This window comes from Halictus rubicundus, chromosome 13 (assembly GCF_050948215.1).
Source record: "Halictus rubicundus isolate RS-2024b chromosome 13, iyHalRubi1_principal, whole genome shotgun sequence".
Lineage (NCBI taxonomy): Eukaryota > Metazoa > Arthropoda > Insecta > Hymenoptera > Halictidae > Halictus > Halictus rubicundus.
This window is the reverse complement of record NC_135161.1, coordinates 11,219,187-11,245,045: the sequence shown is the minus strand read 5'-3', so window position 1 is coordinate 11,245,045 and position 25,859 is coordinate 11,219,187. Positions and strand designations below refer to the sequence as shown.

The window sequence follows — 25,859 nt, the reverse complement described above, 5'->3', positions numbered from 1 at the left end:
GTGCAAATTGATGATGAACCGTCGGCGATTAGAACCACGGCAAAAAATAGATTAGCATTCGGCGCGGAGCAGTGAAATCCGGGAATAATTGAAATATCTCGCGTTTCGTCAGGTCGTCGGTACGAAATTAGTCGGGATCTTTTATCGATTCAGCGTCGAGAGCCGAGGAGGGACTATTAAATTGACGCAAAGACGAGCGACGTGGAAAATGGATGAGACGCTGTCTACGTGGCTCAATGTCAAGCGTCAATCAGCTACTGATTGCAAGCCTGCTCCGGCAGAGATCCAGATGACGAGATCCGCGGCGCTCGTGGATCCTCGTGCTCGTCGAAGTGAGATGTCGTTACCTCGGGAGTGATCAAATTAATTAAACTGCTTCGGATACGTAAACTGAATTTCGTCTCCCTGTTTTATTTGGAGCAGGCCGATCGAAAATTACGTTTCCCGTGATTGATTCGAGCCTTCGCACCGAATCTATAGACATTGATGTCGAGTTGGACATTGAGTTGGATAAAATAACATTTTAAATCGTAGTCTAGAGAAACAATTTGTAAAAGCTATTTTTATAGCTGGCACACAAGAGTCACACCAATGCACACAGAAATAACTGCACCGAACTAATAACTAAACAAATACAACTAAAAAAAATATTTTCTCGTACTTCAAGGATGTACCCATAAATCCCCAAAAAGTTTATCTCCGTAGCACCGGTAGTTTTCTAGAAAAAAATTCGTAAAAATCTCTCCTCTTCGAAGCTGTTGCGCAAGAGTTGCATCAATACAATTAAAAAGAAATAATTCCACCGAACTGAGAACTAAATAATATCGACTAAAAAAAATATTTTCTCGTACTTCAAGGATGTAGCCATAAATCCCCAAAAAGTTTATCTCCCTAGCACCGGTAGTTTTCTAGAAAAAAATTCGTAAAAGTCTCTCGTTTTCGAAGCTGTTGCACAAGAGTTACCCCAGTGCAACTAAAAAGAAATAATTGCACCGATCTGATAACGAAACAAATGCAGCTGGAACAAAGTATGTTCTTGTAGTTCAAGAATGTGTCTACACATCCCAAGAAAGTGTGTTCCCATAACGTCAATAGTTTCCTCAAGAAAAATTCGTAAACAAAGGATAGTGAAGGTGCACCAAGCGAGATAATTTTCTCGAGAACAAAGAGACTGACGGATCCGAGGCTACCTTCTCTGCGGATTCATTCGAACACGAAGAAGTTGCATAAGACGAAGAAGATCGCGCTCGTCTAACGCTAAAGGGGCGCACTTACGACGACATTATTCTCAGTCACGGTTCCTGCAGTCATTCCCAATAAAAGAAACAGTTATCGTCCTGTGGATCCGGAATTAATTAGAATTCCAGACGCGATGTGCGTGTTCGTTTCGCCAAATGGAGATGGAGGGGGGAGGGAGGGTGGGGTATAAAAAGAGATAAAAAGAGGGGAAAATAAGCGAGCTGCGCCCTGTCGCACAATATAACTCGTCGAATGCTATTTTCGTCGATCCTAACGCGATTCTGTCCACGAAGAAAGGGAAAGGGGTGACTCATTATTACCGCAGAGGTCACGGGGAAGACAGTATAGACGAATTATGCTCTCCGAGAACCGTGGAACCGTCTTTCGAATAACCTCGTCGCTCTGCCAGAGGTGTCCGCAGAAGAACGTTCTTTTATGTCGTCACGCTAAGAACCACCTCTTCTTCAAAATATTAATTATTCCTCGCCTTGAAACTTCGATTTTTGGCATCTTCTTGTCAAGCTGTACAGGATTATATAATAAAAAGCTGAAAATTTCTGGGTTGCCAAGGTGAAGTTTAATCAACTTTTGCGATACGATCTCGTCACACATAAGTTAAGAGCCAGATCTTTTTCAAAATATTAATTACCTCTCGATTTAATTCTGAAACTATAAATTTCCAGAACATTGCACGATTAAGGAAGAACTTTCCTTCATCTTCACAATTTTGAATGCTTTTTCGCGCATAAATTAACGTTCTCAAACCACGTGAATTCATTTTCGAGGAACAGACCCATTCGCAAGTGATTTACTGCACTCATTGATCCATAACCCGTGCGTTGATCACACGACGTTGATTTCGCCTTGGAAGTTTGTAAATCACGTGTGACTAAAGACCGCGAATACTATCCGCATAATTAATCTAAATAAACGCGGCCTGATCCGGAGGAATGTAGATTTATCGCGGGCCATGTCGGTACACGTGTAGTTGTGGTACACGAATACTGGAGCATAATGTCGAAAATCATTATTTTTGCGTCAACGATCCCGCGCGAGTTATCGCCAGCGAACGCATTCATAATTTTTGTTTGACTTTCCGCGCTGCTACGTTCGTCAGTTGCATAATTATGCTAATAGAAAAACATTAGCAGCTCCTTAACGTCGTTCCGCGGACAGTGCTGTCTATATATACCGACATTCCCCGGAATCATTATATTACTGTCAAAGTCACAGCGTTAAAGTCTAATCAATAAAACCGTGAGCGTTCGTGCGAAAGCGTACTGCAACAAGGTACGTATGTGACTAGCACACTAATTAAATAGGAATTTACTTCTTCCACGGCCGATTTCACTTCATGGGAACTACCATAAACGTGTGCTTAAACTTCGATAAAACCTTTTATCTCGCTAGGCTTTGCATATTCGCATACTTCGCAGTCACATAAAATCTGTTTACACGTTCACTTTCTCTGCACGGCTGTTCTGAAAATTTACAAATGATTTTGTTCAACTACAAAATAGAATTGTGGCGTGTCAAATCTTCCAGTATTAAATAAAAAAAAATTTAAGTCGATTCGCTAAACAATTCCTGAAATAGTGATTCGTGAATACGTGTTCTATTGTCTGTTTGGGACATGACAGAGTTTGGGGGTCTGTATTTTATAAAGAAATTGAAAACTAGCAAAATGGTGACTTAAACTCCCCCTAATTTCACATGTACTACATTATAGTGCAGTTTGAATAAAATCGTCCGACGCTAACCGAGGAAACCTAATCAATTCGTCGTAGAATAGTCTCATACAGACTTTCAGGAAAACAGATAAAAATTGTGATGTTTCAACGCCCCGTATTTTATAAACAAATTCAACGGGAGCAAAATGATGACTTAAACTCCCCCTAATTAAGCAAGTACTACAAGATAGATTGCTTCCTCGTCGCAAAAGTTAATTAACTCCGCGTGAAATGTCTGTTAACAAAAATTCATGTGTTCCGAGAAAATGGAACGAGCAAAAATGGTGATATTCAGGGGTCCGTATTTCATAAACAAATTCGAAGCCAGCGAAGCGATGACATAAACTGCCCCTAATTTGCCGTGTACAACATGATCTATCGCTTCGTTATCGCGAAAGTTAATTAATTAGCCGCGGAACGACCTTTACGTAACGCGAAAGTATGACGTACGAACTTCTATTGTGCGAACTAATTTAGCCGGTACAGCACGAGAGAGCGGGCGAGCGGGCAGAAAATAACATTCGCAAACACGCGCAGCGTAAACGAAAGAATAATATGATTAGCATGCTATCACGTACACAATGTACACAAGGTAATTCACGCAACGGGGATGGGTTATAAATCTTACCGCTGCTGCGCAGACAGGAAAAATGATGGTAGAAAGCGGTTGCGGGCGCTTCAAACCCGTGGGTGCCTTTCCACGGGACGCACTTTTATTTTTTTTTTTTTTAAGCGCGTCCACATGTTTTCCCGATGCTAATAAATCTTCGCGATTATTTCCCGCGCGAAAGCGTTTAGCTAATGGGAAACTAAACTGTTGTATTGAAATGCAACCGGTTCCAGCTCCATGAATCAATGCGCGCGTAACGTAAATATTGCTCGAAAGTAGACAGCGGATTTTATGCACTTATTAACTGCTGACCGAACTGTACAGTGGAATAAAACCTTTGGGAAAACCGTCGGCGCAGCATTTTTAATACGCGATCGGCGGCTACATGTTTTAGTGTTCATAAATTTATTATTATATTGGCCGAGCCGTTTAAATTGACGCAAATTCTATATAGCGCTTCGACGTGTTCAAACATTGTAAGCACACTTTGAGGAGGAACGATGATATTCGATGGATGTTTATACACTTCGGTGTACCCCACTGCACTTCGATGCACTTCATTATGCACTTTTCAATTACGTTTTTATTTTGTTTGACATTTAACACAGCCACTGGCGGAGAAAACACCGTTCTGCTTGACAGTTGTCTTTCTCAAATTGACATACCGACGGCACCCCACTCGGTGCACACCTAACCGTACAGAAACCCCCGTTTTCAATTACGTTTCCATTTTTGTTTAAAATTTAATGCAAGCTTTGCTAGAGAAAACACAGTTGTGCCTGACAGCTGTCTTTTTAATATCGACATGCTAACAGCACCCCATCCAAACACATGCTCAGTGTACACCTAACCGTACAGACACCCCCCTTTGCAATTACGTTTCCATTTTGTTCAAAATTTAATGCAAGTACTGGTACAGAAAACAGCGTTGCTCGATATCCTTTTCTTAAAATTGGCATACCGAAACAGCACCCCCCATCCCTCCACCCTGTGCCCAATATTCAAATTTCTCGTCGTCATACTAAATCCCCCGGAACCAATCAGTTTTTCGTCCCCGCGGGCTCATGATCAGCCGTGCTGCTCGCAGGATCGCCTAACCGGCTCGGTATCGCGTCGAGGAGATCCCGTGTTGCGCGAGTTCGCGTCGTCGTAAAGCAAAAGGCGGCGCGGCCCGACGGATTAAACGACGGCCCGATAAGAATTTAATTAACGCGTTATATATTTGCGAGCGGGCACACACGAGCCCGGCCCGCTTGTAACCGCTTAGAGAAAAGATATAGAGATTCTGCGGGGCGCACAACACTAGCGGTTCGTGCTCTCATGCGCAATATCACGTGCTCTCGCCTTTCTGCGTGTGGTTCCCCTTTCAGGGCCCCCCTCATCATCATCAAAACCCCCCTGGCCCCTTCTTTTTTTCCCGTCGGCTTATCGCGGTAAAGATATCGCGCCGTTGGCATTACCATATTATCTCGAGTTCACACCTCGCCTACGGAGAGAGAGACGCCGGTAGCCGGAACCGATACCGATCGGGCCAGCACAAGAAGCATTTATAATCGGCCGGGCAATTAAAGCGGTTTTCTTAGATCCCCCCTCCTCTGCCCCCGGTTCGTTTACGGCGTCGCGCCGCGTTACTTTATGTACCCGACCGGTCACTCAATTATGCTCTCCCGGAACACCACAGGACGATGTCATCCGGACGACGCGGTTCGAACATCCACGAATCCTTGTACCAGGATCGTGTTCCGCTACTCCCTAACAGCAGTCTTCTCTTCATTTTTTAACCGAGAGACACGCTCGACCGGGCCACGGGTTCGACGTAAATACGAGCGGCTAATTGGATGAACGGGCCCGTAGTATTTTGGGTATTATAGCGGCCTAGAGATCCCTAGGTTCCATTGGATCGGTGATACTGACTTGTGCCGTAATTATCGTGGATTAGTGATGGCTGTTTCACCGTCTGTGGGCCTGGGAAATTTTTGTTTGATTTCTCGACGATACTCGTACCCTCCGAAAAGGAATTTTTCTGTGATAGCTACGGGGAGATTTTTGCGATTTTTTTCTGCGGAAAGTATCGACGCTACGGAGACAAACTTTTTTTAGATTTATAGGCACATCCTTGAAGTACAAGAATATATTTTTTTTTGGTTGAATTTGTTTAGTTATTAGTTCGGTGCAATTATTCTTGTGTAGTTGCTCTGGTATGTCTCATGTGTAACAGCTTCGAAAGTAAGAGATTTTTATGAATTTTTTTCCAGAAAACGGTCTATGTTACGGAGACAAACTTTTTTTAGATTTATAGGCACATCCTTGAAGTACAAGAATATATTTTTTTTTAGTTGAATTTGTTTAGTTATTAGTTCGGTGCAATTATTCTTGTTTAGTGGCATTGGTATGTCCCATGTGTAGCGGCTTCAAAAATAAGAGATTTTTACGAATTTTTTCCCAGAAAACTGTCGATGCTACAGTGACAAACTTTCTTGGAATTTATAGGTACATTCTTGAACTATAAGCAACTATTTTTTTTTATTTCCGTTGGTTCAGTTGTTAGTTCGGTGCAGTTATTTTTGTGTACTGATATACTTTGTTTAGTGACTTTGTTTTTCCAATTTGAGGTTAGAGTATGTACAAATTTAGGATTGGAGTAGGCAGAAATTTTTCTTTCATTTTCCGGGAGACAGTGCAGGATAAAATGGAGCGGTCGTTTGTATTCCAACGAAGGAATTTTCTTTGCAAACAGAGCCGACAGAGGTCGGTAGTAATTTCAACAAGATTCCAGACGTTTAGAAATGCTGAAACCCGTCAAGCTTGATACAGGAATGCAACAACGGTTCTTGGATGTTGCAGTGACTGGATAGCTGCTGAGATGAATTACTGTTGCTACCGTTACCCTGCAACTGTGTGAACTGGTCTCGCCGGACGAAGAATGCCGAATCACTTCCTTTCTTTCAAAGAACACCGTCGTTACTTTCAGTCGCGTAGAAATATAACCGGCTCGAAAGAAAAAAAAAACTCCGATACTTAAAAATTTCTCAACAACAATCTTCCACATTTATCGCTTTTATCTCAGGCATTTCTAAAAAGAATAATTTAGTTTCACAGCGACAATATTTTTACTCGTTATTTTGCATCCGAATCACTCAACAGCAATAATATCCTTATTTCTGATTTTTATTTTAAACATCCACGAGGAATTTAAGTTCTAGTAAGATGCAATTATATTACTCTGTAACTTATGTTACCTCTAAATTACTCAAGAACATTAATATTCCTATTCGTCGTTTTTATTTCGCACAGAGGACAATTGTAACAATTAATTTCTCATGGACTGCTGAATCACGATAAACGAGGCTCCAGCGAGCTGCGATTAAACTGCACACAAATTATCCAACGATTGCCAACGCAGCAGCAACATGTCGCAACCAACAAACAACTACATCTTCATTTACTAATTTCATTTTAAACAGTCGCTAAGGGATCCTCTCAACCGCCAATTAATCCCACATAAACAACTCAATAGCGCTCAACGAGACGCTAATATCCGCCAACCGGGTTACTCAACATCGGCAATCTTCGCGCGACTTTAACTCGGAACAGGCGCAATGACTATAATTCAAGCGGGATCCAGCCCCCACATCAATGGCTGCCAATGATACCGGTGTGTGTACACGTCGCACCTAAATTACCCGGCTAGCGCCAATATTTTCGCTGATTATAATTTTAAGCAGGCACGGGGGAGACAATTTAAGTAACAATTAAAGCCCACACACACACACATACACACACACCGTTCGCCGAACAACAACAACATTGCAATGGGAAAACAGAGAGTCGCGTTGCAACAGAGTGGTGCAATTTGCGCCGGTCGCGTATAATTGATGTCCCGGGAAGGGATTAAACGGTTTCGATAAATTATTTACGTGCAAATAAGCACCGGGGCGTAGGAAAAGCGAATGGGAAGGTGCTGTCGCGGAGAAGAGAAAGAGAATTGCGGTGGACAAATTTTTACCGGTCGCCGGGCAGCCAATTCGATTCGCGGATTAAATAAGGCGGCGTATTGTTCTCTCCCCCCCCTCCCCCTCTGTCGGTTGCCACCCACTAAACGGATCTTTCCATCCCGGTTTTCCAGAAAAAAATACGCCGCCCACGCGATACTAAAAGACTCCGGGGTGCTAATCGACCACGGTCTTGTGACAAGCCGACCGCAAACCGGCCACTTAGCGAACCGTCTTTGCGGCCAAAGCAGTTTTACATCGGCCTCTAAAAAGCGCTCGTTGCGCATAATCCACCCGGGGAAGCTGTCGCGGTGGCTCCGTAACGAATCCGTTTCGGAAAGCCTAATAGAGTTCATTATAACGGGTTTCTCTTCGACGGCACCATCCAAACGGTGGAATTTACTGCTCGCGAAGAAACTTCCCGGCTTAACTTCACCTTGGCAACCCAGAAATTTTTAACTTTGTGCTATACAATCCTGTACGTCTTGACGAGAACATTCCCAAAATCGAAGTTTCGAGGCGAGGAATTCACCGGTTCAAAAGTTACGCGCGTTTAAAGTAGAACGGCTCTTCGCCCCCAGATGACCTGATACCAATCCCCTCTCTTCGAGATCCCGTGTACGATTTCCTATACTATAATCACAGTTCCATGACAGCTTGTCCCAGTATAAAGTATAGTCGCTCAACTGTAAACAGGTATAACTTTTGAACCAGTGAATTCCTCGCTTCAAAACTTCGATTTCTGGCACTTTCTCGTCAGGATATACAGGATGACATAATAAAAAGTTAAACATTCCTGGGTTCCTAAGGTGAAGTTTACCCAACTTTTGCGACAAGCTCGGGAATGCTACTTCTCTATTAACGTCTCGAAGCAGTTTATTCAGCAGATATCGTTACGTCAACGAAACTGCAGAACCACCGCACAGAAAGTCGCTTCTAATTCCGCTGGTCATTGCGTGTGCATTGTGACCGTTAAAGCGACCGGTGTCCGTGAGCGGGCCGGGTATATGGAATTGATTAGAATGTCGTTGGATGGCAAACGCACGAGGCAATCGTAAAACATTAACGTCTTGGTAACTTGTCTCCCACATTCTCGAGTCGGGCTTGCTCGGCCGCGTTGCCGGCAACACGTGCGTTTCATTGTCAGTGTTAAGGTAACAGAGGAAGAGAGAGAGAGAGAGAGAAAGAGAGCGATCAACGTTAGTAATACAGTCCTCCAGGGTTGGCGGTGTGTGCCCACGCCGGTCGAACCTTAGAAATATTCGGACCGCGATCCTTCGAAGGTTATTTTATGGAAGCGAAACGAGCGACGCCCACGCTCCGAACGTCGGTTTGCTCGGCATAGCGTGCGATGTGCCAGATGATACTGACGCCGGTAATACCTACGTCTATCCATCCACGTTCGGCCGCCGGTATATATCTTCCCATTAGTCTCTGCCCACGTCGGGCCAGCTTCTCTCTCTCTCTCTCTCTCTCTCTCTCTCTCTCTCTCTCTCTCTCTCGGCGGCACGTGGGTCGTTGACTTTGACTGACTCGCCTGCTACACGCTCTCCATTCCTATCTTTCATTGTCTTTCCTGCTCGTTTCGCTCCTCTTCTTTTTTTTTTTTTACCATTCCTCGCCTGCCCTTCGTTATTGCCTTCCGACGAGCGGAGACCCGCTACGAAACCTCTTGGCTCCGATCTTTTTGCGGACGATCGACCGGAGAGCCGGAGTTCCCGCGGCCTCGATCTCGAAGATCCACTGGTCTCTGGAATACCATGGATCGCCGCTCGGAGGCATTTTCTAGCTCTGATCGGACGCTTCGGCTCCGTCGCAGAGTTGCCTGATGAGGGGAGGGAACCCGAATCGAGGGGAAGAAGGTACCCCCTCTCTGAGTGACCCCCTCTGAAGAGTGGGGGAACAGCGCGGCGGAAGGGGAAGTTAGAGTGGGGGAACAAGTCTCGATCTGGCGACACTGCGTCGGGGACGCAACATTTTCGAGATTTAGGACTCGACATCAGTGCAGTTTTCTTTCGATACAAGACATTTCCATGTATGACGATCAGACTGCGGATTTTGTGCATTTATGGCAGAAATTAGTAGGTGTAATTTTAAGCGGCAGAGATATTAGAAAAATTTAAACATACTGTTATATTATTTTCCATCTGCTGAACGTAATAAGAAAGAAAATAAATGTCTAGTTCACTTCAGTTCGTTGCAAGTCGGGTAAAAATTTTTGCATAAAGATCCGCAGTCTAATGACGGTATATAAACTGTTTCCCCCCTCTTTTGAAGTCCTTAACCGTTTGACTGCTACGCGGCGCAAAAGCGCTGCGTTCATTTGTCTCGAAAACCGCGACGCAGTTTCGGATCAATAAACTGCGAGTTTCAGATCAATAAACTTTAAGTTATCTTTTTATAAATTTTAATTTTCAAAGAAAAAAAACAATTTAATGTTTATTTTTTCTTATTCACGATCACAATTAATATTGTTTCTTTATAATACGAAAAGAATTATTAAAATTGATCGACGTTTGTCTAAATGAGAGTGTTTTATTTGACAACATCGAGTCAAAATGTGTCCCGCAGTTTTCGTGCGTTCTTGCAAGAATTGCTTAGCAGTCAAACGGTTAATACCAGAACGATACTCCTCCCCATCGTCTTACATCGAAAGAAAACTATGTGTCGTACTGACCGAGGAATATTTCAAAATTTTGTACAGGTCAGATTATTATGACCTTCGAGAAGTCTTTGTAACGCCTATGGTAGTTGAACATTTGCACGGTGCAGATAATAAATAGAAATAATTTGGAGGGGAAACGTCCTCGAAGCGAACGGTTCGAAGGGAAACGTGATTGTTGCCGGTGAGGAACAGTTGCAAAATGAAACGCGAGCTTTCTATTATCCGCACGTGTTCCCTCGGAAAGTCCTTCCCACTCGTTCCCCAGTCGCATTACTCCTCCTAAAACGTACGAGCCGTGCATTCTCGAAAACGTTCGAGGAAAGCGAACGCACAGGCGCGTTCGGACGCAAATTGCAACTAAATGCAGATTAAAACTGAAATAAACCGTGGCTCGGGCATTCCGTTCAGCGCGAGGGACGCAAATTGCTACTCGCGGCGAACAAACGACGGTTCCACGGACATGTTCGTAACGGTTCAACGTCGACGCGATGCCGACCGAAGAGATATCCTTAAACACTCGACGGACGTAGGCTAGCAAACTATGCTCGAACTGAAAATGGTCACTCGAGATCGAAACGATCGCTCGAGGAGGATTTCATGCATTTATGACTAAAATGAGTAGATCAATTGCTAAATAATAGACATTTAACACGTTAAGCGCCGAACATCAACCACGGAGACTCTTACAAAATCAGAGCAGTTTAATTAATGAAACCTAAACTAGAAATTTAAAATGTATTACAGTGGACGTTGTCTTTGAAAAATTCCAATAAAATTCAGTTTATCTGGATTTCACATAATAAAAATCAATTTCTAGACCCAGTCAAAAATCACTGTCATAGACATTTAAGGAATTTGAAAATACTGCTGGCAATGTGCATAATAAGCAAGATAAAAATTGTCCACGCCAATTGCAAGAAACCGAAGTTAAATGAAAATTTTCTTTTTAAATCGTTTAAAAAACTCTAATATTTATTTATTTCTTGTGTCATATTAATTACAATGCAAACGAGAGATCTTTCACTCTGGGAGTTTCCAATTAGAATCTCTATGTAAAATAGAGAAATTGTCAATCTATTTTCCAAATTTGAAATTAAAACTGTATTTTCTCTTTAAATTGTCACAAAAATTCGAAAATGATGGAACATGGTGGTTCGTCGAGGTTCGTCGGAAGTTTCTCAATGTACTTGTTTCCCCGTCGAATAATTTTGCAGCCCGAAGAATGTTAATACACGTTTTTCGTATCGTCCTGCCCCCGGTACTCTCCCCCCTCCCCTCGGGCCGCGGCAATTTCTTTCGGGGGCCGACGAGAGGAGAAACTTATCGATGCGGCCGGCATTAATTACGTCGGCGCGCGGACCCGTTCGGGGGAACTTATTTCGCGGCCGAGACTTTACGTCCTCCCGCCGTTGTAAAACTGTACGTATGACGGCGCGAGGGGGTGCTCGCCGGACGTCGGTAATTTATGCGCCGGATTTAACTCCCGCTCCCGCTCCCGCTCTGCCCGTATACGAGGAACTCAAATGAGTTTCACGTACTCCCAGGAAATCGTCGAAGATCGTTATCGCCGTGATCTAGCCTGCCGCAGTGCTTTCGCGATGGACGAAAATCGTTAAACGTTTGACCAGACGATAGCCCTCGTTAAGGGGGACAATTTTTCTCCGAAAACTTTTTCCCTATCTCTTATATAGGGGCCCACGGAGATCACCGACACCATTCCTGATCGATATCAAACCATTGACACAGTTTGCTCTCGATATAAGACGACGGTGTTTTGTTCGCAATAAGAAAATCCCCCTTCTTTTGACATTGTCCGCTCGACGCAAATACAGTGATTTCTCTATATATGTCGCCGAAGCCTGGGCGATAAACGTCGCGGAATTATCCCCACTACCCCGGGGACGCCGAGGAGTGTAAACATAACACGGCTCGGGTATTTTTCCTGGACTATACACGACGCTGTGTTGTTGACATATATCGAGAAGTCACTCGTAGTGGGGATAGTTCCGCGACGTTTATCGCCCAGGCCTTGGCGACATATATAGAGAAATCGCTGCTGAGCCGACCACTTTATGATTAGCCAGTCACGTAACGTAGTGGGACAGATTGTTTATTTATTTGGAAATTAACTAATGCAATTTAATTTAAATATCATGTAATATCGTACAAAGACGTGGCAATGTACATATGCATACACATTTCCCATTTTGTTATCGGTTGACTCCACGCGTTAATGGTTGTCCCCCCAAATTACGATCGAATTAGCAATGAAAAAATAGGTTCGCACAACAAAAGTCATCTGAGGCTTCTATTTTGCGAACGTCGCAGTCAATGAGCTGTCCTTCGCGGCCCCGACACCGATGGGCCGAACTAATTTCGACAAACACCGTCCGATAATGAGTTTCATCGGTATTGGACGATCGAACGAAGCTGTCTCGATCGAATTGGATCCGTCGCGGTAAAAAGGAGCAACGTTCGATCACGGAGGACATGGGAAGGAAAAGAGGAGGAGGAGGAGAGGGGGCGATGACTATACCGTGGCGTGCTCGATCCACGTATACGCATAACAAGATACAGCCAGGAGGTGAACCAGAGAAGCCGAGCAATAATTTATCACGTAAAAGGCATCGCCTTCGGGTCCCGATAAATGCTCGCCGATAGGTCACGCCTGTCCCAATGAGAGGCGAAACACGGCGGCGCATACAGCGCGCGCGCGCGATCGCCTAACAGCGCGAGCGCGACGCTTAAACAGACCCGTCGGAGACACGTGAAAACGTTGCCGATCAAACTCTTCGGAGAACTGGTATTTCTGCTCGTTACGGATTATGCGCCGATTATGGCGCACCGCGGACGACCCGTCTTTTGTTACGTCGAATTACACGTTTCGCGAGGCGGTTATTCGCATAACCGCGAGTCGCGAAAGGTCGACAAACTCATCCCGCTTCGTGAAATTATTGAGCTGCAAGCATTCTCGCATGTTTTATCCCGTTCTCGCGTTGGCGAACAAATTGTTGGGCACCGTTCACATTTATGGACGATGTCGCGTTGCTTCTTTTAGCGACCAGCGACAAATAGGGAATAGCAGAGACGCCACTTTACCAACTCATCTTTTTTTTCTAATTTTATCTAACAGAAATGAACATTGTTTTTGCTTCTTAAAGTATGTGGTTGGTACCACTGTACTATCGTACATTGTACTATTCGATATATGTCAACAACATCGGTCCCACCAGCGTCGTGCATCGTGCAGGAGACGTACCCCTAACCGTGTCATGATTCCTCGGCGTCCGAGGCCCCTCGCGGGGTATACCCCGCGGTGGGGATAATTCCGCGACGTTTATCGTCCAGGCTTCGGCGACATATACAGAGAAATCACTGTAAAACGTTCCACAATAACAGAACTCATCTCCAAGATCACCACCACGGTGAATCTCGCAGCTTCGTCCAGAAATATTGTTTATTCGCCCAACAACCAAAAGCGATCGAGCAACAAATAAATAGTAATCGGCGCGCGTGCTCGGGTGGACAGCACGAACGGATTTAAAATAAACGAAATGCCGAGGGTAAACTCAAATATTCACCCTCAATTAAGCAGACATAGTTGCTCTATAAACCGGAATCGGCCGCGCACGATAAAACTTTAAATACGAGCGCGCGAACGGGTAATCCGATTCCGAAGGGCTACTTTTCGATACGAGTTCGGGAACCTTTCACCGTGGGATTATAGATATATGCTAATGGTACAAATGCTAATCGCGCCGCACTTCGGACGGTAATGCAAATGTCCCCGCTGCTCCCCGGGAAAAAGAGAGAGAGAGATAGAGACTTAATTAGACAGATGTAAATCGACATTTGATAACGTTCCGCAGTCGCTAATTACCCGGACTTGCCCGACAAGTTCGGCCATCGAAAATCAACCTCGCGCACCATGTAATATTTGATCCGGAGTATGCGAGCCGCCCGCTTCGGGCCCCGAGTTATGTCAAATATCCTGTCTTTTTACATTCCGTGGCTGCTCGAGACAGAAAATTATCCTGTTCCACTCGGGAACCGGGACGATTATCTCTTTTTGCGCGGCGTTTAAATTGGCACAGATTTAAGCAGCTGCTTTAAAATAATAAGAGGCAATTTGTATTTAGAAAATGTCGATAATACGAAATTATCCACTTACGAGAAAACCCGGCAGGTGTAATTCAAGTTTGCAGACGGATTAAACGGGTTTGAGAATATCAACAGAATCTCGATTTGGCTCGAGTCTCTCGCAATCGATGCGGTTTCGGTTAAACTTCACCATGGCAACCCAGACATTTTTATCTTTTCGTTACGCAATCCTGTAGATCTCGACGAGAAAATGCTAAAAATCCAAGTTTTAAGGCGAGGAGATCAGGCTGTGCACAAAAATTACCAGAAATTCTGTGCCATAAATCCTCGCGTCGGAGCGTCGCGGCGTAAACGTTGACAATTAGGGCCCGCTTGCGTCCGACACCGTTGACCCAGTGGAACAAAAGAGTTTTCCCGAGCGAGCCTAACAGCGATCGGCAACTCCACTTATCCCGGGTTCGAGAACCACCGGGTTTCATTGTCCGTCGCTCGCTCAAAGGTTCCCGTAGCTATGCTGATTATTCGCGGATCAGGTAATCCCATCGGACAGGCCGTGAAAGGAGCAATTTGTTCGTCGTTCGCCGATTACTATCTCGTGTTACCTCTTTTTCTTTTCCCGTGGAACAGCAACGCTGTGACACCGAAAACCACTAAATGCCGCTTAAGTCATTCGATGTACAAGCTAGCCGCGGAGGGCCACCGGCCCCGTAATTGCACGACATTCCTCTCTTCAGGAACGGGCGGAGGGGAAGGGGGCAAGGGGGCACCGTCATTATACAGGTGGGGCACGGCAATTCGCCGTCGCAGCGCCTCCTGCGACCGCCTTTTTCCCCTTTTTATCGGTTTCGCGATCCTTTCTTCGCGATCCGGCGCATTCTGCCGATAAAACTCCGTGATTCTTGCCCGTTCCCTTTGGGACCAAAGGTGTAATTGGGATTCGGAGGCCTCTCCCTCTCCCTGCCCCCATCCCCCTAGATCTCCCCTGGATCTCCACCTTCGATCCCCCCACCGCCAACCGCCCTTCGATTTCGAAGTTTACGCCGATGAGTTTTCAGAATTTCACCGACCATCGCGCCGCAACTTTTTGCTACAGTATGTGTTAACGGATACCATTCGATTCTTCCCCTTTGCGTCCACGATCGAGCAATTGAAACTCGATCGATCGAACTTTATCCTTCTGGGCGTTTTGAGGCGGTGCACAATGCACTCCGACGCCCGTTTTCTCGACGAAATTTATTACTACTTTTTTACTTACTCACCGCTTAGTAAAACAGTTCTTGGAAAGAAGTTATTCTTTAGTGACAATCAAGTGTGCTCGTATAAACTGAAACGTGGAAGAGTTTGTTTAAAGTTCGTAGAATAATTGCATTTTATATAACACATTTAAAAAGAGAACTCGACAATTCAAGAAAATTTCTGTTTCACTACCAGATTTCTCTTTCTTTTACATTTTATTGGAAATACGATAACGTGTACCGTTTTTAAAAATTTTCCCTTATTAAAATCCCTTCAATCTTAATTCCCTTAATTTCCTTTATTTTTACTTTCGACAAATAATTGCACGCACACTCGTCGCAAACATTTTCCCTGTACTCTACAGGATCGAATAAGATTTTTGTCCTGTGCTTTGCAGGATCGAACAAGATTTTTGTTTGCGACACTGTTACAAAAATCGAGTTAGAATGGCTGGATAATGGCCGCGGCGCCCCTAACTCGTTCTCCTCGCGTTGCCGGGAACAATTAAGATCGCCGAGCGAAATCTGCCGGCTAACGAGCATTCTCCGTTCGCGTTCGCCCGTGGCTCGTTATTGTTGTGTACTTTGCTCTTTTAACGACGCGGATTTATCCCGCGATAATCGATCAAGAGGAACACAATGGAGTCGATTTGCTGCAGTCGGCGCGGACCATCGTTGCGTGCCCCGGTGTGTCCAACATCGGCTCGTTATTGCGTTATGCTCGTCTGTTATCCTTTCCTATTTTGCATTGCCGCCATCTTTCAAAGAAAAATCGAACCTTTATACGGCTTACACAACGTGCCTCTGCAAGCGAGAACAATACAGTATTCCGTGGAAAAATGAATCAAAGCTGTCCCAAGTATTTTCGCTTGCAAATGAGTTTGTCTCGGCAACGAACAATTTAATAGTTAAATAAATTTTGATCATTATTCTCTTTAAAATTAAATACAACACTTCCTACACGGAGAGATACTGTACCTAGGAATTTATTTTCAGACTTTATCACGCATTAATTATGTTTGATAAAAGAGAAATTGTACGAAAGGAAAAATAACAAAGCGGTTCTTTTAATCTTTCGAAGCTCCCAATCCGCGAAATAAAAATCCAAAGAATAATTTTATCTTCATAAATAACAGAGGCTTCAAAAATCGACAGGCAGTAATGTAATTTGAAAAGAAATTCCCAGAAGCAGCATCTCCTTTTAAGGGAAGTATTATGATCGATTGGCTGACGTTAAAGAATGCACCCGAATTGCATTTCTTTGCCGGATAAGTCTCGGAGGGTTCGTCATTTATTTAGCGAAACAAACAACGTCGTCGGGTCCGCGGAGTCTTGATTACGAAACTGATTAATCAAATGTTTGATCATTCGGTCCGCGCGTCATCCAATTAGTTCGGATAATCGAGATCCAACGTTTCGCCCGTGACGTTCCGTGTGCACTCGCGTTAATTATTGCGCCGGTGTATTATATAAAGCTGCACGTCCGCGCGGAATGGATCTCGTACGTGGCTAGAAGCGCGCGTCGCAAAGTAAACTTTACACGATTAGGAAACAGAGTGTATTATGCGTCGGCCACGCTTATTACGTTGCCTTTGTGTGCCGGAAAATCGATGTTAATTGCATACACGTCCCATAATTCGCAATTTCGTGTACAATTCTATTAAACATTTACGGCCCCGCCGTACTTGCCACTCCATTTCCGGAGCGCCATTTCGCTACGCCGCCGTTTCGTCCGACGAATATCGAAAAGTGCAATTCTATTTTGAAATGCATTTCGGCACAAGGTGTCTCACACCGATAGGTTCACTTTGGGATTTTTTTTTGGCACGAAACTACGCGAGCTTTCGCTACGGGACCTTCTCGGGTGATTTTGGCGCTGTTTCAGGAATATTCGCAAATTTTTTCGCATAAGAAAATTCAAAATTGAACGTGCTACCAACTCCCGACTCGAGCATAGTGCACGCGGTACTTTCAGTGTGAAAAATTATTATTCAACGCGGTGAAAAAAATTGGTGAAGCAAGTTTCCGAAAGAATTCTCGGAAATTCGTAGGTTCGGCGTTATTTACAGTCGCCCGGTTCGAATAACACGTATTAATTTCGTGTTCATTACAGGGCGTGCGCGAGGTACGCTAAGGTCACGCTATCGCCTAGGTTGCATCAATGAGCGGCAACGTGTTATTTGCATTATCTCGCAGGAAAAGCGTGTACCGTGTAAGGTATAATAATTTTCCTTCGCCGAGACGAGTCGAGTCGAGTCGAGTCGAGCCGGAGCGAACGATATTCGCACGTGCGCCCGTTTGCACGCAGCCGATGCATGCAGATGCACCGGCGGCAACAACAGCCGCGCACGGCCGTGATTCACGGCTCCTGGGCTTTGCACCCTGTGCATGCGCCGCGAGCATTAATGCCATGTTAGCGGTGCACTTTTCCCCGGAGTTAATGCACCAGCAAATTCGCATTTAAAGTATCCATTCACCGGTGCCGATGTCGACGTCCGTTCAAGCTTGAACGCTGTTTAACGACGTCGTCCGCGTCGATGTTCCGACGCAAAACAATAGAAATACCCCGCGGCTGTTCTTCGCCGGGGGAACCGGCTTCAGAAGTATGCCCGGAACCTCTGCCATCCGAATTACCGGCGAAACAATCGCGTTTCGGATGCTAGATGCCGCGCAATTTTATCGAGAGCTCGTCCAACCGGAAGAAATTGAAAACTAAAAATCTCACACTGAACGCACCCACAGTAATGTTATAATTATCAGCAATTTTATTCCGAGAACCACTGTTAATTTAATAGTGCAGCCATGCGAATATTACGAAAGCAACTTTACACAGCAGTGGAAAGCATTAGACAATTTTTTAATACTTTGGAGAATGAAGATAACCGTGCTTGGGGCTGATTGAGCTCTTCTTTAAATCATTGCACAACTTTCTTATTTCATGTCGTATTAAAAAATTAACGTACTTATTTTTATATTGAGATTTTCTTTATATAGGGCAAGTTTTATGCCTGCATTTGTTAAATATTGTTAATGACGTCGAATAACATCAGCAAATTGTTGGAACAACCTGTACGCATTGACGCATCAATATGTAAACAGAAATTGATCAGTGTATGGCAGTCAGCGTTGTATAATCTTATTGAAAATTCAGTATGATATAGCACATGCAATATTAGGGGGAGTCTAAGTCATCATTTTGCTGACTTCAAGCTTGTTTATGAATTACAATGCTTTAAACTCGACAATTTTTGCTTATTTTTGCTTTTCCTTTTTGAAGGAATTTCTTTTCCTAGGTGAAAAGATCAACCTTTTTGTTACAAAATTTTATGTCTAAATTCTTCAGAAACGTGTCCACGTTAAAATTCATATTTTCGAATTTATTATGAAAAGTGCGATCAATTATTTTAGTAGAATAAAGTATACCAATTCGAACGGTAACACCTTCACTAACAAAACCTTTTTTCTCTGATTGCAGGTGAGTCTCGCTATCGAGATGGGCAGGAGGACTGCGCAATGGTTGAAAGTTCATCCCGGAGGAAGTTCCCGGAAAGGTTATCAAAAACTTATCGATCGGCGAGCCGTTTCAAAAGCTCGGGCACGGTCAACTTTCCGAGCATACTCTCGCAATGATTGAATCACCATAGCGTGCTCCTCGGGCGATCGCCGGGGGCCACGGTTGTTTCCGAAACAAGGATTTTCCGCGTTCATGGTGTCCCGTCGGCCATTAAAGGGATTTCGATCGTGCCCGTCAACGTACCCGCCCCTCTCCCCATAAATCGAACCGCAGACGCGACGTCGGCGCGTTCGTAAAAATATCGTTATTACCGAACCAGGAACCACCCCCCGGGGTGAACTTGCGGGGGGTAGGGGTGGGTTCTACGATATCGCCCAGAGGGTTGTCACGTAACAGTTTTAATTACGGTTGTCGGCACTAATGTGCTTACCCAAGCGACGCGAGCTGTTGTCGCTTGCTGCGGTGCACGCGACACACCTAGCACCAGCTGTCTTCCGCTTTTCCCACCTACCGCCCTCTTTTTTTCTGCCTTCCGTCAACAGCGACACGTAAACCGGCCTTTTTAACGATCCAACGAACTATTAAACACCTACTATAGCGCCGGATGATCGGCGTGATTAATCGCCGCGACGCGGACGCTCGAATAGACCGTTTTTCTCCACAAAAATTACATTACTTTAAAGTTTTATTAGGTACTAGCACACGAAATGATCGATTTTAATGTTAGTCTACAAGTTTATTGTATAGGGTGTCTCCAAAAATTACTTTCTTCAGGCAGGTGATTCCTGAGGTGATTTGAAGCAACTTTTTCCTTTGCGAAAATGTTCTACGTGGCTTCGTTGAGGAGTTATTAGCGAAAAACACGGACCAATCAGGGCGCGGCACCAGTGACAGGCCCCGCGACTGGGCCTGCTGAGCGTAGCGTCGGCATTGGCCGAGCCGGAGTCGGTCCCCAGTAGCCGCGCACCGATTGGTCCGTGTTTTCGGTTAATAACTCCTGAACGAAGCGACGGAGAACATTTTCGCAAAGGAAAAACTTGCTTCAAATCACCTCGGTAATTTTTTGGAGAGCCTGTAGATCACTTTGAGGTACGAAGCTGATTCTCAAGGTTCAATCTTCTTAGAATCTTACGATCTCCATGCGAAGCACGAACGATCGCTAATTGCAAAAATAATTCAGAATCCATATTAGCGACCGGGCGAGTCGCACGGACGAGAAACACATTTTCCATAGCGTTCTACTAATTTGATTCGCGTCCACTTGTAAAAAGCGGTGCCTCGGCAAGCCCAACAATACAATGACGGTGCAGGCTAGTTACGGGGACGAATCACGGAGTCAAGGGGTTAATCCGCCACGGTCGCGAAATGACAGTAATCAAAAGCGAGTCTAAGGGAGCGTATAACGATCGTGCCAGTTCGGCGTGGTTGCGTCGCTCGAAATTGAAAAAGAAAAGAAAAAAAGAAAAAATTAAACGCACTGAAGAAAGACAGCGACAGCGCAATTTGTCTTGTCATTATATCGTTTGTTCGCGTATCTCGGCCCGGTTATTTGCTTGTGGCCGTTGCGCAAATTACCGAAGGGAACTAGTTTTTCGTCCAGGCTGGCAGGCCAGGCAAAAGCAGACCGGGCGAATTGCGCGAGGAGGACAATTTATAACGCGTGCCGATTCGACGCTCGGCGTCGGCGACGATAAGCGGTGCCGACGGCACTGATACAGCCCCGCAAGCCTGATCGCCGCTGATAAGAATTGACGCGGCCACGCGCGTTCGAATGCAGCCGGCAATGCGTCACGATAACTCACCCCCTGTTTTGTCGCCGTTGCACTCCGCGACGACCGGCCATTACGCTCCTGCTGCTGTTGCTGCTGTCGCGTGAAACTTTATTTTTCATCGCGATACCACCGAGCCTCGAAGCGAAAGTTAAGCAACACTCACCGAACCCACCCGGCTCTGTTAATTCACTCGGCCAAGTTGACCAACTCATTACCGAACTGCGAATCTTTCCGCGCAATCTGGTTTATTCGCCTAACCTCTCGCTTTTCCTCGAAACGGTTACCGACCCTCCAACCACCGACCATTCTTCCAACTATACTGGGTGTCTAGGTGGTACAGGTGCCAGACATCACTTTTATGCCAGATATTACTGTTTGTTTCGTCGGTGGACGCGTCAAGGACTTATGAAGGTCAACTCGGATTTTTTTAATGCGATAATCCATGCAGTTTCTTATTCTGTATAGAAAAGAAAAAGGATTGTTTTATTAGCTCTTTTTGTGGATGGACGCGTCAAGGACTTATGAAGGTCAACTCGGTTTTTTTTAATGCGATAATCCATGCTGTTTCTTATTCTGTATAGAAAAGAAAAAGGATTGTGTTGTTGGTTCTTTTTGTGAATGGACGCGTTAAGGACTTATGAAGGTCAACTCGGATTTTTTAAGAGCACTATTCCATGTAGTTTCTTATTCTGTATAAGAAAAATTATTGTGTTGTTAATTTCGTTTTGTGGACGGACGCCTCAAGGACTTCTGAAGGTCAACTCGGATTTTTTTAAGAGCACTATTCCATCCAGTTTCTTATTCTGTATTAATAAAATATTGTGTTATTAGTTCTTTTTGTGGATGGACACGTCAAGGACTTTTGAAGGTCAACTCGGATTTTTCAAATGCCCCAAGCGATGCAGCTTTTTATCCTCTATTAAAGAGTATTGGAACCGTGTATGTCGAGAAATAACTAAAATATCAGGAGATATTTAAATTTAAATATTGCTTCTGGCTAATTCTGCAGCATTAAATTGTTAACTTCGAAGAAATTTTCGGAAAACTTTCCAAGTGTTCAAAATTGAGCGTATCATGAATGTGAATTACACTTTCTGCACTGTAAATGCAAATTAATATTTTTTTAAATTATTGAAAAGAGCGTGGTTTCCGTGTCTCAGTTTAAATTTTGCACGAAAGTCAGTCCAATTATAATACGACGGGTGTGGCCTAAGCTTCGGTGGTGGTGGGGGGTTATTTGTCCGAAAGAGACAAGGAGTGAGCTTCGTTTTGTTCCGCTTTGCGCCCATTTAACAATCGACGGAACGATTTTCTACGACGCCGAGGGTTCGAAAGAGGAAAAGAGGGTAGCGGTGCGCGAGGGCGGCGGCGGAGTTGCTCGGCCGTAGTGAAATTTAGCAGCTCGCGTTAATTGGAATTCAAAGGGCATTAGCAGTATTTGTTTACGTGGCAGGAGCTCCGTTTTGGGGCGCAGCAGACTGCGGCTACGAGCCGAGAATAATTTGCCTGTTGGCTGTTCGTCATTGATATCTACGCGGTCGGGCTTTATCTTTTCAATGTATTAATTAGCTTCGGGCGCGGCGTGCCGGTTGACGATTAACGCTTAGCTGGCCCGTGTAATAGACTGGGATTTCGCTGAATTTCGGGCTACGCAAATAGATATCTCGACGCGCGGCCGCCGCTGCGAATCGGCGAAATGTAATGCGTCGGCCATTAACTTTTCAATGCGCGGATTCAATCACGTTTCGAACGTGCATCGACCGTTCCCTGTTGCGTCGATTTTAAGTGGTCTAAATTTACGCGGGTTCGTCGTTCACATGTTATTGAATTCTTCTGCCAAATGCTAACAATTGGATTATTATCACAGTTCAATTTATGTAGGCAGGTCATATAAATATTTTCTTTCACGTTTACTTACGTTTACTAACATGTAAAATTGAAACGTCTTATAGAATGGAGAAGATTCAATTTACCTAAATTTTGTAGGCTTTTTATTATAATATGTGCTTAAGTCAAGAAGTGAACTCACCGATTTCTTATGAAAACGTTTTTATAATGTCAATAATTGTGAAATAGAAAGCCGGTCATTTTGACCGTGGTAGGTTTAGTGTTGAAAATATTTTACCAATTCTCCTCTACTAGATGCTGATAATTAGTCATTGCTATTCTATCAAAATATTTCAACTCTATCATTGTGGTTGTACAATACTTTTTCAATTATTGGACGACTTAATCTGCACTTTGTCAGCTCTCTGTGACCGCGATTTACAAAATCATACTAATTATTCTTTCTTATTTTATATTTAAAATATAGTTACGGAAATGGAGCATTCATTTAAGTTCGATACCTTCGTTCTGTATAGTGTTACAATGTTGGCTTAATTTTCAGTATTACTTTATTATTTATTTTCGAACTGCATGCAGTATATAAACCCGGGAGCGTTTAAAATTAGCACGACGAATGACACAAATAACACACCCCTCGGACAGAAAACACCCCCTTGACAAATTACTTCCTAGTGACTGATTTTTTTATCGTAACGTAAACTAGGACATCGATAGCCGCTGTTTTACGTAAATAAAGTTCAACGTCTCTCTCTTGCAATACCACGAAAAACTTTACCCTTTAATTAAAATCTAACAAATTCAGCTAGATGTTCGCAAGAAGTTGCGCAAGATATAATATCACTTTAGACAGAGGTTCGAAAATGAGATTTACAGTTGAGAAATATGCGAGTATGGCAACCAATGCCCCTCTCCCTTCTGAAATCGACAGTTCCAGTGATTCATAGTGTTCTCCGGGTCGCGCCGCGAACGCGGTCAGTCGTATTAAAGGAAAGTTTAAAAAGAGGGTGACTCCCCTTCCGACGTATCAATTGTTTAGGGAGGAACCGGCGGAGTTTCTGTTCCTACAGAACCCTCGAGACGCGCTCTCTACATACTAAAACTTTCACCCGAGGAAATCGGGAGGGTTCCGCGTTACAAAAAGGACAAGATTCCTTCTCCTCGGTCCACATGGGACAGATTCCTCCTGTACATAAAGCATGTTCCTATAATATAGATCCGACGTTTATCTTCCCCGGCTTCTCCGCGTTCGAATATGGATGTCGTCCTTCCGAAAAAGTGACTTCATTTATTTCTTACCCCATATTTCACCCGTGGAACCTTTTGTCGCCTCTATTCGACAATTCCAGCTACTTTTGGCAAACAACACTAATTTCCTTCTCCACTCGACCCTCGAGAAACGAACTCCCAAGAAGCGAGAAACGAGCAATTATCAAAAAAGAAATGAGAACAGTTGAGAAATTCATTTTCAAATTGGATAAGATTCACAAGAGATGAGAAATGGGCAACTGAAAAATAAGAAATTCATCATTTTATTTACAAATAAAAATACGATTTAAAATAATTACCTTGTGCATCAGGCCCCCAATAAAATACTGCAGCTTCTCGAGAAATGACAAATCGGCAATTGAAAAATAAGAAATTAATCTTATTTACAAATAAAAATACGATTTAAAATAATTACCTTGTGCATCGGGCCCCCAATAAAATACTGCAGCTTCTCGGGAAATGAGAAATGAGCAATTGAAAGATAAGAAATTAATTTTATTTACAAATAAAAATACGATTTAAAATAATTACTTTGTGCATCAGGCCCCCAATAAAATACTGCAGCTTCTCGAGAAATGAGAAATGGGCAATTAAAAGATAAGAAATTAATTTTATTTACAAATGAAAATACGATTTAAAATAATTACCTTGTGCATAAGGCCCTCAACAAAATACTGCAGCTTCTCGAGAAATGAGAACAATTGAGAAATTCATTTTCAAGGACAGACAAGCCTTATCATAATTCTCTGGCACACGAGTGGCCTCGAAGAATGGCGCACCCTTTCCGGGAACGAGTTAGAAAATCTCTTATGGAGCTGCTAAATGCAATAAACGTACGTCTGGAGAAATAATTTGCGAGCAGCGGTCCACCAGAACGAATCCATCGAGATCGTAATGCCCGGAGCAGCGACGAAAGAAAATACACCTGTCCCATAACGAGCAAAACCGTCAAATTACACGACCGAGTCCGACAGAGGGTGCGGCGAAAAAACGGGAATATCAAACCGTATTTCGGGGTAAAAAGTACAAGATTATCGAATAGAGAGAACGGTCGCACGGAGGGTCGGGAGCCCAGTGACAGCTCGCAAAAAAAGGGCCAACTGTTTCTTTGAAGACGAATCGTTCGAGACACTTGTCGAGTAGAACCCGGCCCGGTCTCCTCTCCCGTGAGATTAAACCTTGCTTCTCCACCTCCTTCTTGTCCCGTCGACGCCTCGTTTCGAATAAAGGGAGGGAAACTCGTCTCGTCTCGGGCTGCGATAATGGTCCGGCGCATCTCGCCGATAAATCTCATTGTATTAAGGCCTCCGGCTCGGCCAAAGTGTCTTCAACCCTCCGCGACCTTCTCCTCTCCTTAGTACGTGTCTCGAAGCTGCAGTCTCGAGTCCGCTCGAGTTATCGCACATATGTTACGGCCGCGGCCAACTCGCTCGCCTTATCGCCGAACATCGGATTTATCGGCTTCATGACTCTCCCCCGGACGGTAGCCGCATCGATACTCTCTCATTTTATAGGGGCAATTAGCTGCCACCTAACCGTTACTCAAAATTTGTCCGGCAGACCCACAGTGGTGGAGCGATCCGGCCCAGTAGTCGGACACTTAAACGGCTATACTATAAAAAATGCCGTTTCGGAATTTTTTCTGAGTGAATTGAGAAGTGGAAAATTCTGGACTTTCACGGTGTTATTAACGGAACTCTTAACTGTATTCTCAATTTTTTTCAAAACAAAATAATTAAAAATGGCAGAGTTGTACGCTGTTTTATAAACGGCTTTTAAGGGGGTAGATCACCTTGACTATTTGGAAATGAGCGGTTTTCGGGAATTTTTTCGAGGACAATTAATAAGTGGAAAATTCTGGCATTTCACGGTGTCATTAACATATCT

At 44.1% G+C, this 25,859-nt stretch overlaps 1 protein-coding gene and 1 long non-coding RNA gene across 7 annotated transcripts in view; both read left to right on the top strand.

Annotated features, from left to right (window-relative positions):
• LOC143360551 (uncharacterized) overlaps positions 1 to 25,859 on the top strand; it is a 407,529-nt gene that overhangs the window by 190,973 nt on the left and 190,697 nt on the right. The window lies entirely within an intron of this gene.
• LOC143360566 (uncharacterized) overlaps positions 1 to 25,859 on the top strand; it is a 93,917-nt gene that overhangs the window by 60,132 nt on the left and 7,926 nt on the right. Inside the window, exon 3 of one of the 2 annotated variants that reach the window (XR_013083303.1) lies at positions 19,048 to 19,298. The exons of the other annotated variant lie outside the window; for it this stretch is intronic. This is a non-coding gene — a long non-coding RNA (uncharacterized LOC143360566). Of the gene's footprint in view, positions 1 to 19,047; positions 19,299 to 25,859 lie in introns of those variants that run through there. 2 annotated transcript variants of the gene reach the window in all.